General features: G+C 46.9%; 1 protein-coding gene across 2 annotated transcripts in view; it reads left to right on the top strand.

Moving 5' to 3' along the window:
* Window positions 1-2,485: 2,485 nt before the first annotated feature.
* STXBP6 (syntaxin binding protein 6) overlaps window positions 2,486-16,740 on the top strand; it is a 272,449-nt gene continuing 258,194 nt past the window's right edge. The window contains exon 1 of one of the 2 annotated variants that reach the window (XM_019983776.2): window positions 2,486-2,800. The gene's annotated coding sequence lies outside the window, so the exon portion shown is untranslated. The remainder of the gene's footprint in view (window positions 2,801-16,740) is intronic. The other variant, XM_019983777.2, reaches the window with a different exon arrangement.

The raw sequence follows: 16,740 nt of genomic DNA, 5'->3' as shown, positions 1-16,740 counted from the left end.
GTTTACATTATATACTCAGTACAGATTTATCTCATAATTGGAAGTTTGTACTTTTGACTACCTTCATCCATTCCCCTGCCCCCCACCCCTAGCCTCTGGTGATGACAAATCTGATCTCTTTTCTTTGAGTTTGTTTTTAAACTATAATTGATCTATACTGCTGTGTTGGTTCCTGTTGCATGACATAGTCATTCGTTATTTCTATACATTTCAAAATGATCACCATGGTGAGCCTGGTTACCATCTGTCATCATAGTAAGATATTACATCGTTAAGGACTATATTCCATACTTTACATTTTATACCTGTAACTCACTTATTTTGCAACTAGAGGTCTGTACCTCTTAATCTCCCTCACGTATTTCTTTCTGTTTAGGGACATTTTAATTCACAAAATCATTGAATTACCCAAAAGCAGATTCTGAAGACCTGTAAATGGAATTCTAAACACACAGAGAGCTTGCTAAATCAAAGATGCTTACTACCTATGACTATTTTTTTTAAAGCTATAGAATTTCCTTGTTTAAATTTAGATTTCATATAGATGATGTGTAGATAAGAACAATGCCTTATATTTGCTTAAATTTTCAGAGTTTCAAAGCCCTTAGACGTATACTGGTGCTATAAATCCTTACATAAACGCTAGGAGAATTGTTTTTCTTTTCACAGACCAGGAATTTGCAGCTTAGAAGTGGAGCCATTTGCCCATGGAAACCTGGTAGAAAATGGCTGAGGCTTAGACCCAGGAGCCCTACTTGTTGGCACTAAGCTAGCCCTACCAAAAGCCTCTCCAGAAATAAGCAGAAACATGTGAATTTATTAGGGAAATCCCTTGTGTTTAAAAAGAAAAAAAAAAGCCACAACACTGAATATGCCCTGCACTGTGCTTAGTCACTCAGTTGTATCCGACTCTTTGCCACCCCATGGACTGTAGCCCAGCAGGCTACTCTGTCCATGGGGATTCCCCAGACAAGAATACTGGAGTGGTTTGCCATGCCCTCCTCCAGGGGATCTTCCCCACCCAGGAACTGAACCCAGGTCTTCTGCATTGTAGGCACATTCTTTACCAACTGAGCCAGCAGGGAAGCCCGAATATGCCCTAGGTATCCCCATTTCTCCCATTCTCCTCTTCCAAACCGCCTTCCTAGGTCTGCAGCCCAGCCCATCCTCCCAAAATTCGGTTTGGGTTATGTCACTTTCTCCCCCAGCATCTGTTAGCGCCACACAGCCTACAAAATGAATTCAGGTTCCATAGACTGGCAACCAATTCCTCTGCCTCAGCTCCCATCCACTTCAACCCTCTTTCCCATTCAGTATGGTGTTTCTTGTTCCTTATATTCTAATCAAGCAGACCAGGATACTACCACCTGACACCCCAGCAGGGCCTGACTTAGGGTGAGGCGGGCTACAAAATTTCACCAGACATCAAAGAACTCAGTCATCAAGATAAACGTTTCAGTGCAGTATTTCTAAACATGAACGCAAAAATTGAAAAATATAAAAATTTAAAATAAAACCGGGTCATGTTACTGGTTTTTCCTCTTTTTTCCCCCAGACTCCAAAATGCTTCAGCAGAGTACTGTTTCAGACCCAAAGTGACTTTCCACTTGCATACTTTAAGATGCTTCCCAAGAGTTAGTTCTCACACCCCTTTCCACATCAGTATCTTCCTTCTCTTCTTGAATGCCTCAGCATTTATCTACAGCGCCCTTCTGCCTGGAAAACCTATTTCCTTTAGTAACTGGTTGTACTTTGCCGGGAATCTGAATCATCTGGGTTCCTCGGTGCCTTCCCAAACCACAGTGGGCACTCAGCTGCTCTTTGCTTAACACGGAAATCACAATCCTCAAATTGGCTGGCTGTGGGGCTGAGCAGAGAAGGAACTCAGATATGTTTTGTTTGGTCCAGAGTGTTTTTTAAAAACTGAAGTAGTTATCAAGATCGAAAAATTAGGATATTTTACATTAAAAAAAAAAATCTCTGTCATTTCTTGAAAATATCCAGAAAATCTAGTCTTGCAGCATACTCGAGGGAATTTGGAGCCCAGTGGCTCTGCCTTGAGAGTTCTCTCCAGTTCAATCGCTGCCTCCTGCCCGTTTCACTCCCTGACACTGCCTGCCAGGCCCTAGCTTGAGTTTGACACCCCAGACCTGAAGGAACGAGTACACTGGATAAAACCCATCTGCCGGGTCCACCTGTTCTTTCCAGGAGAACAAATTTCCTCACCGTCCTTTTAGGCTTGCAGAGGAGCTCACGGAAGCAGCTCACCTTTCTAACCCACAAACTTCCCACAACCCGTGAAACTTGCAAGGCCCTCCAAACACCATTTCTGCCCCGCCCTTTGCGCCCGGGCCCCCTCCCTGCACCAGCCCCTCCCTCCCTCCCCCACCCTCGGCGCTCGGGAGCTCGGGGCGGGTCCCCGGCCCCCAGCTCAGCCTTCTGCCCCAGGGCCAGGGCGCTGGAGCTCGCCCACGGCCGCACTGGGCATGCTCAGAGGCGGCCGCGGGGGCAGCCTCGCTTCGCAGGCGCTCGCACTCAGCGGCGGGCGGGCTCGCGGCTGCAGCTGGAGCTCCAGCGCCCGGAGTTGGAGTTGCCGGGAGTTTCCCCTCCAACCCCTCCCTCCTCGCGCGCGGCAGCAGGAGCCGGCGCGGGAGGCGCGAGCGGCGGCCAGCCAGCACCCGAGCAGGCAGAGCTCGTCCGGAGCCCGGAGCCCCGTACGGGGCAGTTCCCGGGGAGGAGCCTCGCGGGCTGGGACGCGTGCGGCGCTCTGGCACTGCCTGGGCACAAACCGCGCTGCAAGGTAGGGCCGGGGCTTGGGGAGCCTGGCAGAGGCCAGGCCGGGGCTGGGGGGATGCGGCTGCAGCAGCCGTGGCTTTTGGAGCGCCCGGCGCGCTGTCTGATGCGTGTGGCCAGGTTAGGGACCCCGCTGCGGGGCGGCGGGAGTAGGCAGGCGCCCCAGGGAGATGCTTTCAAGTTGGCGGGCGGCGGGAGAGGGGGCTGCGTGCTGGGGTGCAGCTGCTTTGTGCTCGCCGAGCGGGACTCGGGTCCCTGGTTCCCTCCTCCCCCCCGCCCCTCAGCACCGCCAAACCTGGGACCCGGTGTGCGGGCAGGGCTGGGCAAGCCGCAGAGCGGAGCAGTTTGCTTCGAGAAAGTTGAGGAGAGAGCCCTTCTTTCCTCACTGTCCCCGCGGTAGCATGGTCCCGGGGGTGCCGCCCCGAAGCCCCCAGTGTGGAGGAGCTAAGTGGGGTCGCTGCGCTCCTGGGCTAAGTTCCTCCACCCCCGACTGAAACCCACGAATCACCCAGATCTTCGCTTTCCTGGCTAGCTTCTTATAGTAAAATCATTCCTGCCAAAACTGAGGTAGGCTGTTCGGGAGGGCATGGCTCTCTGCCTCCAAGACCCTTAGCGGGGCGACTCCCCCTCCTCAACCTTAGACGTGGCCAAGGGCGCTGGGTTCCCAGTGAGCGCTTATGGTGCGCACTGAATGGAGCCTCACACACATGGCGGGGAACGTGGCTTAAGGGGATGGCCCGATTTTTCCTCTAGCCTTTTCTTAGCTTTTGAACACTCCACCAACCCCACCCGGTTCATCTTCGCTGAGGACCGGACCTGGAGGGGAGGGCCAGGTGGAGAGCGTGGGCTGACATGCTATCCTTAGGAGAGGATGCTTCGGTTGTATTTGGCTTGGGCTCCAGCCCCAAGGACTTTATAAGGAACCCACCCCTCTTTCAATGATTCTTCCTCAGGGACCTGGTGGGAAGGAATAAGGGTGGTGAGCCCCCAAGAATATCCGTTTCATCCTATCGTCTCCTAAAATTGCGTTCCAGGCAACCCCAGGACCCTGGAACTGGCCGTGCTATAGATTAGAACAATGTGGAGGATGCTGACGGTTTCTCCTAGCTCCACTCTTCTCACTTCTTGTTTTGAGTTTTGGGGTTTTGCCTGCACACGAGTCAGAGCTGCTCTGTCATAACCTGGGGGGTGGAGGAGCTTCAGCCTGGCAGTGAGCCGCTGTTCGCCTCCAAGGCTGCTAGTGGGAATTGGTCCAGAAATGATTATGCAGGCTAGAAATATGCCTCTTTTTTTCCTCTCTCTTTTGGCTGAACACCTTGGCTGTTGGGTTTGTGTGTTAAGTTCTTAAAGGAGAACCCACACACTGTTCAAGTCCCATGTTTTAGGGGTTCACCATTTCTCCTACAGGCTCTTCGCTTCGCTTTTTTTCCTGATGTGGGGGGTGGAGGAATCTGCTTTGGGGCAGATTGCCAAATGTGGAAATCACCTGGTGTTGGTACACGGGTTCTAGAAATAGATCTGAGGTCAAATTTTAGGTTTCCAGCCCGATTACCATGCAGACTGACAAAGTCACCGCAAACTTCAGTTTTCTCTTCTGTCAAGTGGGGATAATAGTGGCCTTCACTCCTTTCATTGCAGGTCGTTGTGAGACTTGGGAATAATGGGCATAAAAAGGGCTAAGAAAACTTGAAAGCACCGTTTATGTCTTCCTGTGACTGGTCTCTTTACCTAGTGTTTTTGAATTAACTAATCCTTTTAAATAGGACAAGCCCCCACGACCTTCTGCCCTCACCCCTCCTCACCAAAAGGTTTGGTTTCTCAGGTCTTTGGAATCACTCTTTTTCTTCTTTTTTTCCCTCTCTTGCCTTAAATCCATCTCCCTTTTGATTTAAAGCGTCGATGTGCCAGTTCTCATATTTATCGGAAGGAAGCAGCATAGTGTAGATTAGGAGATGGGGGTGGTGGGGCTGCCTTATCAGTGTTCAGAGTCCTGGGCCCCAGAACTGGCATGTAAACCAGGCCCCAGTTTGAGAACCGAGGTTGATTCTGAAGGAGTCAGCAGACCCTGGGCTGGAGCTCTGACTTGGTCTCTTAACAGTGACCTTGAACTGAGGACTCAACCCCTGATCAGTGGCATCAGTCTATGAGATGGAGGGCCAGTGCTGATCAGAGGCAAAAACAGGTGAGATTGCCTCTCACTCAGTTAATAAGGGTTTAATCAGGTTCCTGACCCCTCCTCCCAGGTGTGTTGCATCTTCCATCCTAGGGCACCGGTTCTCAAACAGGAGCACCCGAGTCCCCTGGAGGGCTTGTTAAGCCACTGCTCCTGGGCTGTGTTGCCGGAGCCTCCTAGGTCTAGGGGAAGGGGAAGGGGTCATCTCAAAAGTTTGCATCTCTAACTAGTTCCAGATGATGCCAGTGCTGCTGTTCCAGGGGCCATGCAAGAGAGGTGAGGTTTGTTCTGAAACACCATTATTTTAATATGTCATATGTAGAGGCAGGATTTCTTTGGGGCATTTTGGGAACTTGCCTCAAGCATTTTCTACTTCAGATACCTGTGCCACTTCCCATTGTCCAGTTTTAGGTAAATCTGATCACTCTTCAAATGAATGATTTTTACATAAAAAGACCCCTTCTTTTCATAATGTAAAATACTTAGCCTCTGGTTTCCAGGCCACTCTGGGATAGACTCATGTTGGTGACCTTGATATTGATAAATCCAGCAAATACCCGATTTCCTTTCTTTGGGGATCTCAGACATTTGTGGTGAGGAGGCTGCAGGAAGTTCTGGCAGCTTGAACCTGAAGATTAGAGAACAGGTGAATCACTTATGAGCAAGATTAAAAAGAATTTTCTCTGTGGTGTCTTCTCTGAAGGGACAGCTTACCCAGGCCTTGGGGGCAGGTGACAGATGTCCTGTGGTGGTCAGATCTGGTGAAGGCCTCCCATTTCTTCTGGAAGATGATGGTGCTGGTAGTAACTGAGGGAGACTACCTTTCACTGTCCGAGATTGGGGATGCCAGCTTTAAGGAGCAACGGTGCAGTATCAGTATTGCGCTGTGTGATTGAGCTGGTAATCCAGCACTATTTGGGCACACCCCAATGTTAAACTCATCACCTCGTTTCCCATGCTATGGTCCTGGGCTGACATTTCGCCATGACTTATGGCCTAGGTTGTGCCCTTGAATTTTAGCTGCTTTGTGTCAGAGAGGCTTCGGGAATCTGCTGGAATCAGGGAGAGTCCTGAGATGACATTCAAGGGCAGGAATAAGGTTTGTGTCACACCCAAATGAACTGTGTGTCTGAGGGGGGTCAGCACTTGAACCACTTCTTACGTTGCAGTGCCAAATGGAGTCCCAGCTGACCGTCCGGCTTTATCTCAGCTTTCCATTTGTGCTTTGTTTTAGTTTTAACATGATTAGCACTAGAGAAACCTATCAGTAAATCAGAAACCTATTCAAAAACTCAAGTGTACCACTTAGTGCTTTAACAGAGAAAACTGCAAGGCCCATGCCTGTCTTCCTGACCATAATCAGCACTCAATAAAGACACAATCTTTAGCCTGTAATTCTTTAGATCCGCTAATTGCTAACATAAATGGTTTCTTCTACTTCACACGAGTAGGGAACATTTCTATTTTTCAAATTCTCTTCCATAACGTGATGTTTATATTTTGGGTGTTACCCCTACTTTTTGCTGGGAGGATTTCTTTTCAGTGTGGCGGAAGCTTCTTATCACTGTGGCTCACTTCTCTCAGCACATGACCACTTGATATCTTTGCACCCTAGTCCAAGTCTGCTGTGAGACCATCATTTTGATACTTGATTTCTTTTTGATCTCCAGGGCTGTTGTCACTGGGTCCTAGAGAGCCTGTGGTCTGTTCCTGGAAGGCTCTTCTCAACCATCCTGAAGGATGCTTTTAAACTGATACTCAAGATTGTTCCACACTAGTTCATTTCTAAGATCCAGTTTTGTTTTTTTTTTTCCTTTTCACGTTTCATCATTTTCCAATTTCAAAACTCCAGATGGGTCTGAAAAATTATAAAACACATTCAATCTATGGTTTCTTTCTTCTCTTCCTGTAAGTTGGCATGTTAATAATGACTTCCAGTGAATGGCATCTCAAGACAATTTTGGTTCCTGACTAGGTAGAAAATGTGATTTCTGCTGTCCAGCTGATGAAATTGAGCAGCCATTGAATTAGTTCCGCAATTCCCAGAGTATTTGGACGAAAAGACTGTTGGGTGGTGTTAATAGGTGGGTTTTTGTAAACGGCGAATCAATTTGGGTGGTTTTTCCCTCAGCAGAGGTTCTCAACATGTGTATCATTGTATCAAAGACTCTGAAAAGTACTACACTAAACCATATCACCGAGAAGGCAATGGCAACCCACTCCAGCACTCTTGCCTGGAAAATCCCATGGATGGAGGAGCCTGGTAGGCTGCAGTTCATGGGGTCACGAAGAGTCGGACACGACTGAGTGACTTCACTTTCACTTTTCACTTTCATGCATTGGAGAAGGAAATGGCAACCCACTCCAGTGTTCTTGCCTGGAGAATCCCAGGGACAGGGGAGCCTGGTGGGCTGCCGTCTATGGGGTTGCACAGAGTCGGACACAACAGAAGTGACTTAGCAGCAGCAGCAAACCATATCAACATCAGAGAACTTGGTTCTATTTATCCAATGAGACTTTTCCCAGAGCATTTTTGAGGTTATGTGTGTATCCAGGACTCCTTTACTGCATCAGCACATCCCAGCAGTTCTAAAGCATTGTTTAACATCACTTGTGGGTGGGTGGTTTCACCTGGTCTATCCCTAAAATATCAGGGCATCAATAAATTATGGATATTAATTGGTGCATGAACTCTACAGATGATTCCTGTTTATTTCAGAGTAGAAAGAAGCTATTTTAGCTGTGGTGGCTGAAGAAGCTTCTATGGAGCGGCTCGACTGTGAAATTGCTGGCACTGAAGGGTAGCACTTTTATGAAGAGGAGAGGTAGCATTTTAGGTTGGTGATGTCAGGGAGTAGGGGGTGAAATTGTACTTGTGCCTGCATGTAAATAGTTTTCAGAGAACATAAGAACTCTTAAGGGCTGTGCCTAGCCCAGAGTGAGACCGCCGGAACCTGTGGCAGAGCTCAAAGAATCTGTCAAGTTCTTTCTTGATTCTGTAAGTTCACTGAGGTAGCAGATGAGTTCTTGTGACCACAGGCAAGCTTGTTGTGGGTAAAGCAGAAGGGTCTAGCACTCATGTTGAAAGCTAGTGGGGGTTCATAGGACAGAAAGGGAGAGAGAAAGTGTTCCTAGGCTTTCTGAGAATGGTGGTTCAAGATGCAGAGGGAGTAATTCAAATATAAATCCAACTGAAGAGGGAGTCTTGACTGGAGCTTCAAAAATAAGCAAGAAGAAAGAGCTCTTACAACTCAGTAAGAAGGCAAATGTTGTTTATTCACTATGTCTGACTCTCGTGCAACTCCATGGACTGTAGCCCACTAGGTTCCTTTGTCCGTGGAATTTCCCATGCAAGGATGCTGGAGTGGGTTGCCATTTCCTCTTCCAGGGGATCTTCCTGACCCAGGGATTGAATGTGCGTCTCCTGCGTTGGCACGCAGATTCTTTACCAGTGAGCTACCAAAGAAGCCAGAAAGGCAAATAACCCAATTTAGAAAGGGGCAAAGGATTTAAATATTCTTTTTTTTTCCCCTCAGGTACAATATACAAATGGCCAATAAGGAGAGGAAAAGATGCTCAACATTATTAGTCATTGGGGAAATACAAATTGAAACCTCAGAGAGGTACCACTTCACACCCATTAGGATGGCTATGATCAAAAAGATGTATAATAACAAGTCTTGGTTAAGGATATGGAGAAATCAGAACCCTCCCACATTACATTGTTGATGGGAATGGAAAATAGTGCAACTGCTTTGGAAAACAGGCAGCTCCTCAAAATGTTAAACATCAGGGTATCTCATGGCCAGTTCTCCTCCTTGGTATATTCCCAAGAGAATAGAAAACATGTTCATGCAGACATTTGCACACAAATGTTCATGACAGCAATATTCATAATAGCCGCAAAGTGGAAACAAACCAGATGTCCACCAACTGATAAATGAATGAGCAAAATCCAAATGATGGAATACTATTCATCTATAAACAGAATGAAATTTGATTTATGCTTCAACACAGATGAACCTTGAAGGCATGCTATATGAAAAAAGCCAGACACAAAAGGCTGCATATTGTTTGATGTCATTATTAAATGTCCAGAAGAGGCAAATCCAAAGTGATAAAAAGTTACCTTAGTGGCTGCCAGGGGCTGGGAGTGGCTGTTGATGGGCATGGAATTTCTTTTGGGAGTGATGAAAATATTCTGGGATGATTGGACAACTTTGAATACATTAAAACTACTGAATTGTATTCTTTAAAAGGGTAAATTTTGCAGTGTGTAAATATCTCAAGAAAAAAAAAAAAGCAAGAATGCCACTGTGGGTAAAGTAAAAGGAGAATAATAAGAAAAAGGTGGTGAGAGAGATGCAGGAATAGGCTATCAGTTTCGGGCCAGGTTTTCTGCTCTTGGAAAAAATAAGAGATAACTAGATAACTCCTTTCCGGAGAAGGCAATGGCACCCCACTTCAGTACTCTTGCCTGGAAAATCCCATGAACGGAGCAGCCTGGTAGGCTGCAGTCCATGGGGTCGCTAAGAGTCGGACACGACTGAGCAACTTCACTTTCACTTTTCATTTTCATGCATCGGAGAAGGAAATGGCAACCTACTCCAGTGTTCTTACCTGGAGAATCCCAGGGACGGGGGAGCCTGGTGGGCTGCCGTCTATGGGGTTGCACAGAGTCGGACACGACTGAAGCGACTTAGCAGCAGCAGATAACTCCTTTCTCTTTGTTTGTCTTTGAATCTTCTGGGATTTTTCTGTTATTCTTTCATCCCAGAGTCCTTCCTCTGAATTAAAAGGTTGCATTCCAAGTTGTTCCTGAGTCAGTGGGATGGTTTTCATGGCTAATTCCCTGTGATCTTTAGATAGGAGTGTGTTTGTGGCGACAAAGAAGACTAAGTCCATGTTTAGGCTTTTTTGTTGAGATCCACTGGAAAACAATGGACAGGCCCAACCGGGCAGCTTATGTTTATCTTCTCCCTTAAGACTGGACTGTGATAAATGTTTTAGCATCATCTTCTAAGTGGTTGTGGAACTGTGTCAAGACTACCCTTTAAAAAAGAAATCTATGTATTAAACAGGGTTCATGTGGTACTTAGCACTGTAACTAAAAAGGGGGTCCAGTTGCTTGCTGCTCAAAAGCCAGTAAAGAGGCAAGGTTGATAGAAAGGAAACTTTGCCTCATGTTTGATGATGGCAACCTGGAGTGGGGTGAGGCAGTAGCGGGGAGGGAGACCAGCTGCCTAAACCAGTGGGCTAGAGCTTTTATAGGCTGAGGGAGGGGGCTACATGCAGGAACCGCACAGTCAGCTCTGACAGTCATCTTGAAATTGTCATCGGTGGTCTGACCAGCATCATCTTGATTGTTTAAAGTACAGTTAATCTTTAGTTTGGAGAAAGAAATGGCAACCCACTCCAGTGTTCTTGCCTGGAGAATCCCGGGGACTGCATAGCCTGGTGGGCTGCTGTCTATGGGGTCGCACAGAGTCGGACACAACTGAAGCGACTCAGCAGCAGCAATCTTTAGTTACAGGGTCTGTTTACATTTCTTGAGGCCAGTTCTTGGAATTGTGGCAGTGCATGTATGGATGTGAGAGTTGGAGAAAGAATTGATGCTTCTGAACTGTGGTGTTGGAGAAGACTCTTGAGAGTCCCTTGGACTGCAAGGAGATCCAACTGGTCCATCCTAAAGGAAATCAGTCCTGAATGTTCATTGGAAAGACTGATGTTGAAGCTGAAACTCCAATACTTTGGCCACCTGATTCGAAGAGCTGATTCATTTAAAAAGACCCTGATGCTGGGAAAGATTGAAGGGGGGAGGAGAAGGGGATGACAGAGGATGAAATGGTTGGATGGCATCACCGACTCAGTGGATATGAGTTTGGGTAAACTCCGGGTGTTGGTGATGGACAGGGAGGCCTGGCATGCTAAGGTTCATGGAATCTTAAAGAGTCGGACATGACTGAGCAACTGAACTGAACTGATGTCATGGCTACAGTCTGATCATCATGTACTTAACTTCTTCCACCTGGTGGCGGTTTCAGTATCTATATGACAGCCCCCAGGATATGGCTCAGAATATTGTCTATAGCCGTTGAGAAGGAACTAAGGTCCTTGCCTAGCTTAATGACTATTATTGTTTGGTCTCCTCTGATTGTTTTCCTTTGTTTCTGCGTGTTCTCATTGCTCTGATTAAGCTTATCCTTTGGCTAAAGTTTTTCCACAGGCAGAGGACAAGGGGGACAAGAACCATAGGATCCTGCTCCATTTCAGCACTACACAAGCGCCAGTGTATTTGGGTCCAAGAGTTGTGATGCAGCGGAACATTGTCGCCTCTGATAGAGACTGTTTCTCACCTCTTTAACCTACTGTGGTGTAGCTTACCTGCACTTCTCCAGCTCATGGACAAGGAGCACCCGGGGATCTTGTTAAGATTCTGATTCTGATTCAGTAGGGGTTGGGGTCAGGGATTCTGCACTTAAACTCCCACTGATGCAGATGCTGCTGGTCCATGGACCACTGTGAGTCGAAGCTGATACAGCATGAGGATGGCATCGGAGTGGGACAGAGCTGAACGTGAAGTGTGGCTCCACCATTAATTTGCTGTGGGAACTTGGGCAAGGTAATTAACATCTGAGCCACAGCTTTCTTACCTGTAAGATCAGAGTGAGACCTAGCTCGTAGAAAAGTAACTGACATGCAGCTAGAATGTTAAATGTTCGTTGCCTTCTCCTTCCCATAAAGGCTAAGGTACCCATGATTGGGACTAAGGAAAAATTATATGCAAGAAAGCCAAGGGCTTCTAAGACCAGCACACCAAGGAACCTTAATAACAACTGAGCGGCCCAGTGTGCCCGAAGAGGTTTTGGATTTGTGTGGGTGAGGTCGGGGTGGCAGAGATAGGCTATAGGGGAATGGGGTATGAATCTAGTCCTCAGAACAACATTAAATTGCTTATTAAGTTTATCAGATTACTGTGGTTTTGGTAAAGTCAGTGTGTTGGTCTCAGTTGAGTCTGGCTGACTTTCAGTCAAGGTGTTGGGTCTTGACTCTGTGTTCATAGAATTGGTGGGTTTTTTTCTTTTTTTTTTTTTTTAACCAGAAGCGCACTCCTGAGCGGCTCAGGGGTGCTCAGTTTCGTTGGTGTGGTTGTCTCGGCCCATCCTTCCCTCGTCTCATTCACTGATGTTCATCGTTCATGTAGATGGGAGGAAATGAGGGGACCTAAAGTGTACACCCCTGTTGAGGTTCATTCACAGTAGGAGCGAACATTTCGGGGACCAGGTTGAAAATATTTGCTCTGTTGTTGGCTTAACAGTCTTATGGACTCTGTGGGAGAGGGAGAGGGTGGGAAGACTTGGGAGAATGACATTGAAACATGTAAAATATCATGTAAGAAACAAGTTGCCAGTCCAGGTTCGATACACGATACTGGATGCTTGGGGCTAGTGCACTGGGACGACCCAGAGGGATGGTATGGGGAGGGAGGAGGGAGGAGGGTTCAGGATGGGGAACACATGTATACCTGTGGCGGATTCATTTTGATATTTGGCAAAACTAATACAATTATGTAAAGTTTAAAAATAAAATAAAATTTTAAAAAAAATTACAAAAAAAAAAAAAAAGAAATTCTGAGCATTTCATTAGTTTATCTTCTGTGAATCTCTTAAACTCTGGGAAGGTTCAGTTGAATTAGGTGAATGGGGAACAACCGAAGAGGAAGAATTGAGAGCTAAGTCTGGCCCCAGCTGTAATTCTCCCATCCGGAGCCTGCATCACTGCCCTCCCCGAGCCTCAGTTTCCCCTGCTGATCTTTGGAACCAGTCCTTCCTGGCCAGCCTGCCTCGTGGGCTTGGTTTGAGGCTCAGATGAATAGCACCTGGAGGAGGGCATTTGCGCTCTAAGACGAAGAGCCTCTGTAAAATGTTGACCGTCATTCAGCAGCGCTGGCTTGGGTAACAGCGTCCTCTCGGGGTTACATAAGGTGAGCCGTGGCCTGTTAACTTTTGTTCTGCTTCTGTCTCCTTTGTCATCATCCCAAGGGGGAGGAAATAAGAGCATGTGTTTACCTTTGAGTTAAGTTGATGGCTCCTTTTCACTTTCCTCTGGGGAAGAAATTACACGCAAATAGTTTGTAAGATTTGAACAAAACCACAAGTGCTGTGCCTCAAACTAGTTTCCAGTCTTCACAGCCTGAAATTCGCCACTTTCCTAAGGATGGTAATTTTGCCCTATTTCACCTTGTTTGGCTGTTCTGTGGATTGGCAGGTGTGGGTCTTTAATGTCTGATGGCTCTGAAGGAAAAGGCCACTTTGTTAAAGAGCCAGGGCTGAGTGTTTAAACTGGTCCTGCACCAACATCAAGCAATTAAAGATAAAGTATTCAGGTTGAAGCTGAATACATTAGGCTTCATAGGCACGACTCTGTCCTTCCCAAAGGCAGAAGTGGAAATGATCTGATTTCTGAGGCCAGTGAATATGTGTTACACTCTAATCACCTTTCATAACTACTGTTGGTCAGAGAGGGTAGATACGAACAAGCTGGTCTTTGTTTTTAGACTTCCTAGGAGCATGTTGCCTGATAGAGTCTAAGGTGACAGCTAGCAGTATTTAGTGGTTGAGAAGTTAATATTAAATTCTTGAAGAATTTAATCTATCCTATCATTAAGTAGCAGTGAGAAGCTAGGCATAGAGAGCTGGGTGTTCCTGAAGTCCTTTTAAAATTAAATTCTTATGCAACTGTAACAGTAGTTTAAAAAGTAAGTTGAGGGTAGAAATTTGGTGCTTATATATAGAGCTCAATGCTAAGAAAGTGGACATTTCTCCCACTTTCCAGTGTCATCCACTGGAAAATGAGACTTTTTCCTTTTAATTAGATCCTTTTCTGACCTTGCCAACCAAACACCCCCTGGTCTATCTGGTTGATTTCTTTAAAAAATGAAACAGGGAATGCTGAACTCAGACACCTTATTTATGAACAGCCTTGCTTTCAAACCCCCTTAGACTGTGAACTCCTCCAGAGGCCAGGATCTTCATTGCTTTATCTCCGAGGCTTCGTGTGCCTGGCATGTAGGAGAGAATCAATAAAAATAGGTTGAGCTGGTCAGCTGTTTCCTTCTGGGATTCCCCCTTCCTGTCTAGTGTATTAATTTTCCTGACCATATCATATTGATTAGCATTTCCCTAGAGGTCCTTGTGTGCTACCAAAGTACATGGTTGTAAGCACCTAAGATACTGATGCCTTGCATCCTCCCAGCAGCTCTCAGAGGTAGGTACTATTAGTTATCCTTATTTGACAGTTGAAAAAACTGAGGCCAAGAAAGGTCGTGTTGATACCAGCTAGGGTCCTTGGTCTTCCTTAGTCAATAGAAATTGATCAGAGGCCAGACAGGAAATTGAGGCAAGGCTTTTTTGGGGCCCCTGCTGAAACAGGAGGAATTGAAAAGAAGTAACAGGTTCCCTTGCCTGCTCCCTTTGAGGGGGATGAACTACCTGGTTCTTTATATGGGGTGAGGGTAGGGGTGTGTCCAAGGGTCAGGCTGGAGGAGTGACTTAGGTGGTTTGGCATCCCTTTGGTGGTGCTGAGTGCAAGGGGCATGTGCAGTACCCTGCTTTTGCCTGACACTCTACTTTTGCTCCTCACACCGTATTTTTGCTCCCAGCTCTTCAGAAGTGGCAGTTGGATTTTGGTCTTTTTGTATCTTGTCCATAAATTTGCCCCTACTACGCATGCAAGCAGTAATATTTTTAGTCCCTTCAAGTTTCTCTGTATTTTGTTGTTTGAGGAGACGTTTGTCCAGGTGCATGGATTGCAGCAAAGTGTCCCGGGTCCCAGCCCATCTCGATGTGATCTGTGTAAGACCCGAAGCTGCCGTGTAGAGAGCTGGAAGTGAACCAGATGCTTGGGTCTCAGAGTTTCTGCTCTCTGTGAACAAGACAAGCGGCTAAGCTTGAGGAGACGCCCCTCTCCTCACTACTCAGTGCTCCAAGTTACCTTTCCATCCCTTCCACTGGCTTTCCTGAGCATTGCAGAGAAATGAGGGCAGGCACACCTTCTTTCCATCTCCCTTTTTCCTCCACCTCCTTTGTCCTCTGCCCCTTCCTGCCCACTCCCGAGTTCCAGGAAAATGTGACCCTGAGTTTGTAAAATAGAATAGCAGGTACAGCACCATGGCCCACTGGTGTGGGCCCAGCCCTGGGGGAGGCCACTCACATAGGGGTTGTCCGAATGAAGCCCCTTTACCCAGGCGAGGCTGCGACCTCCAGTCTCGGGCCTCTCAGTTTGTCAGGTGAGGCCAGTGCCTCTCCTTTACGTGCATGTGAATCACCTGTTAAGGCACAGATTCTGATTCACCGGGACCGAGGTGGGGCCTGGAATTTTCTCACAGGCTTCTAGGAGTGTTGATGCCACTGGTTCTTGGCCCAAGGCTCTACAGGAGCCCCGAGTCTGTGAGAGGCCACGCCTGCTATTCCAAGCAGTGTCCTGCCTGCTGCTGCAGCGCTGTGCTCTGTCCTGTCTGACCCTTTGTGACCCCATGGACTGTAGCTCGCTAGGCTTCTCTGACCATGGGATTCTCCAGACAAGAACACTGGAGTGGGCCGCCATTTCCTTCCCCAGTCTTGCCTGAAACAGGCCTAATTCCTAACCTGGGACCCAGAGGAGACCGAAGACATAGAGGAGACCCACCAAAAGTGTAAGTCTCATGAAGGCAGAAGCTTAAGACAGAATGAGAGCATAACTGGGAGTGAAGGAGATTTGATGCTTCCAGAGGGAAGCGTGTGTATCCTTTCCAAACGTGACCTGAAAAGTGTCTCTTACAAGAGAAAGCTTATTATGCAGCGACTCTAGTGATCCAGCAGTGAGAAGAGTACAGTAACTCCTGTTTGAGTTGATACGAAAATTCACAAAGAACCCACGCTACTGGCCCCTCAAACTCTGGAAAGTAACCCTCCCCACAGCTCCTCAAAGTCTCCCTGAGTCTCCCCAGGTTCTCCCTGCTTTCTAACTGCGTCTGCTATGGTATGCGCCACAGTCCTGGGAACCAATGTTGGGATACCACTCGTATGAATACAAATTGCTCTCATTATATCTCATTGGAGTCTCATAATTTCCCAGCTGTTTTTATCAATGAGTCATGAGACCCAGGGAGTCAAACTCCCTCAGAACCACAGGCTCACAAGTGACAGAGCTGGGAGCAGGCACCGTGAGGGACCGTGGCCTGATGTCTCTTGTTCTTATCCGACCTGACTCTTAGATAAATTTATACCACAAGATAACTAAATCAGTTTGCCCTGTTTGGTTTTGCATAGGAGGAGGCATCCAGGTGGGTTTGCTTTTTAAAGAAAATGGGTTAAGTTTAACTTACAGAAAGAAGCCCAGATTCCATGGGTGTGGTATAGTGAATTTCTATTCCACAAACACACCCGTTTATTCTTAACAAAGATCGAGAAAGAAAGAGCCACCAGCACCGTGGAAACTTTCCTTAGGCCTGCCTCCTCATGTAGCTTCCTTCACCATGCTGGTGCTGTCCTGGCTTTTTAGGCTATAGATCACCTCTGCCTATTTTGGGGTTTTATGTAAATATATTCATCTTTTTGTGTTCTTTTATGCCTAACTTCTTTCCCTCAACATTGTAAGATTCGTCCATATTGTGCAGGCAACAGTAGCTGGATTATTTTCCACTGTATTGATGTAAACATACCACAACTACTGATTATGGACATTTGAGTTGTTTCCTGTTCTTGGCTATTATGAATAATGCTGCTGTGAATATT

The sequence above is a fragment of the Bos indicus genome, chromosome 21 (genome assembly GCF_029378745.1).
Source record: "Bos indicus isolate NIAB-ARS_2022 breed Sahiwal x Tharparkar chromosome 21, NIAB-ARS_B.indTharparkar_mat_pri_1.0, whole genome shotgun sequence".
NCBI classification, from domain to species: Eukaryota; Metazoa; Chordata; class Mammalia; order Artiodactyla; family Bovidae; genus Bos; species Bos indicus.
The sequence above is the reverse complement of the archived record's forward strand: the minus strand, read 5'-3'. Positions and strand labels throughout refer to the sequence as shown.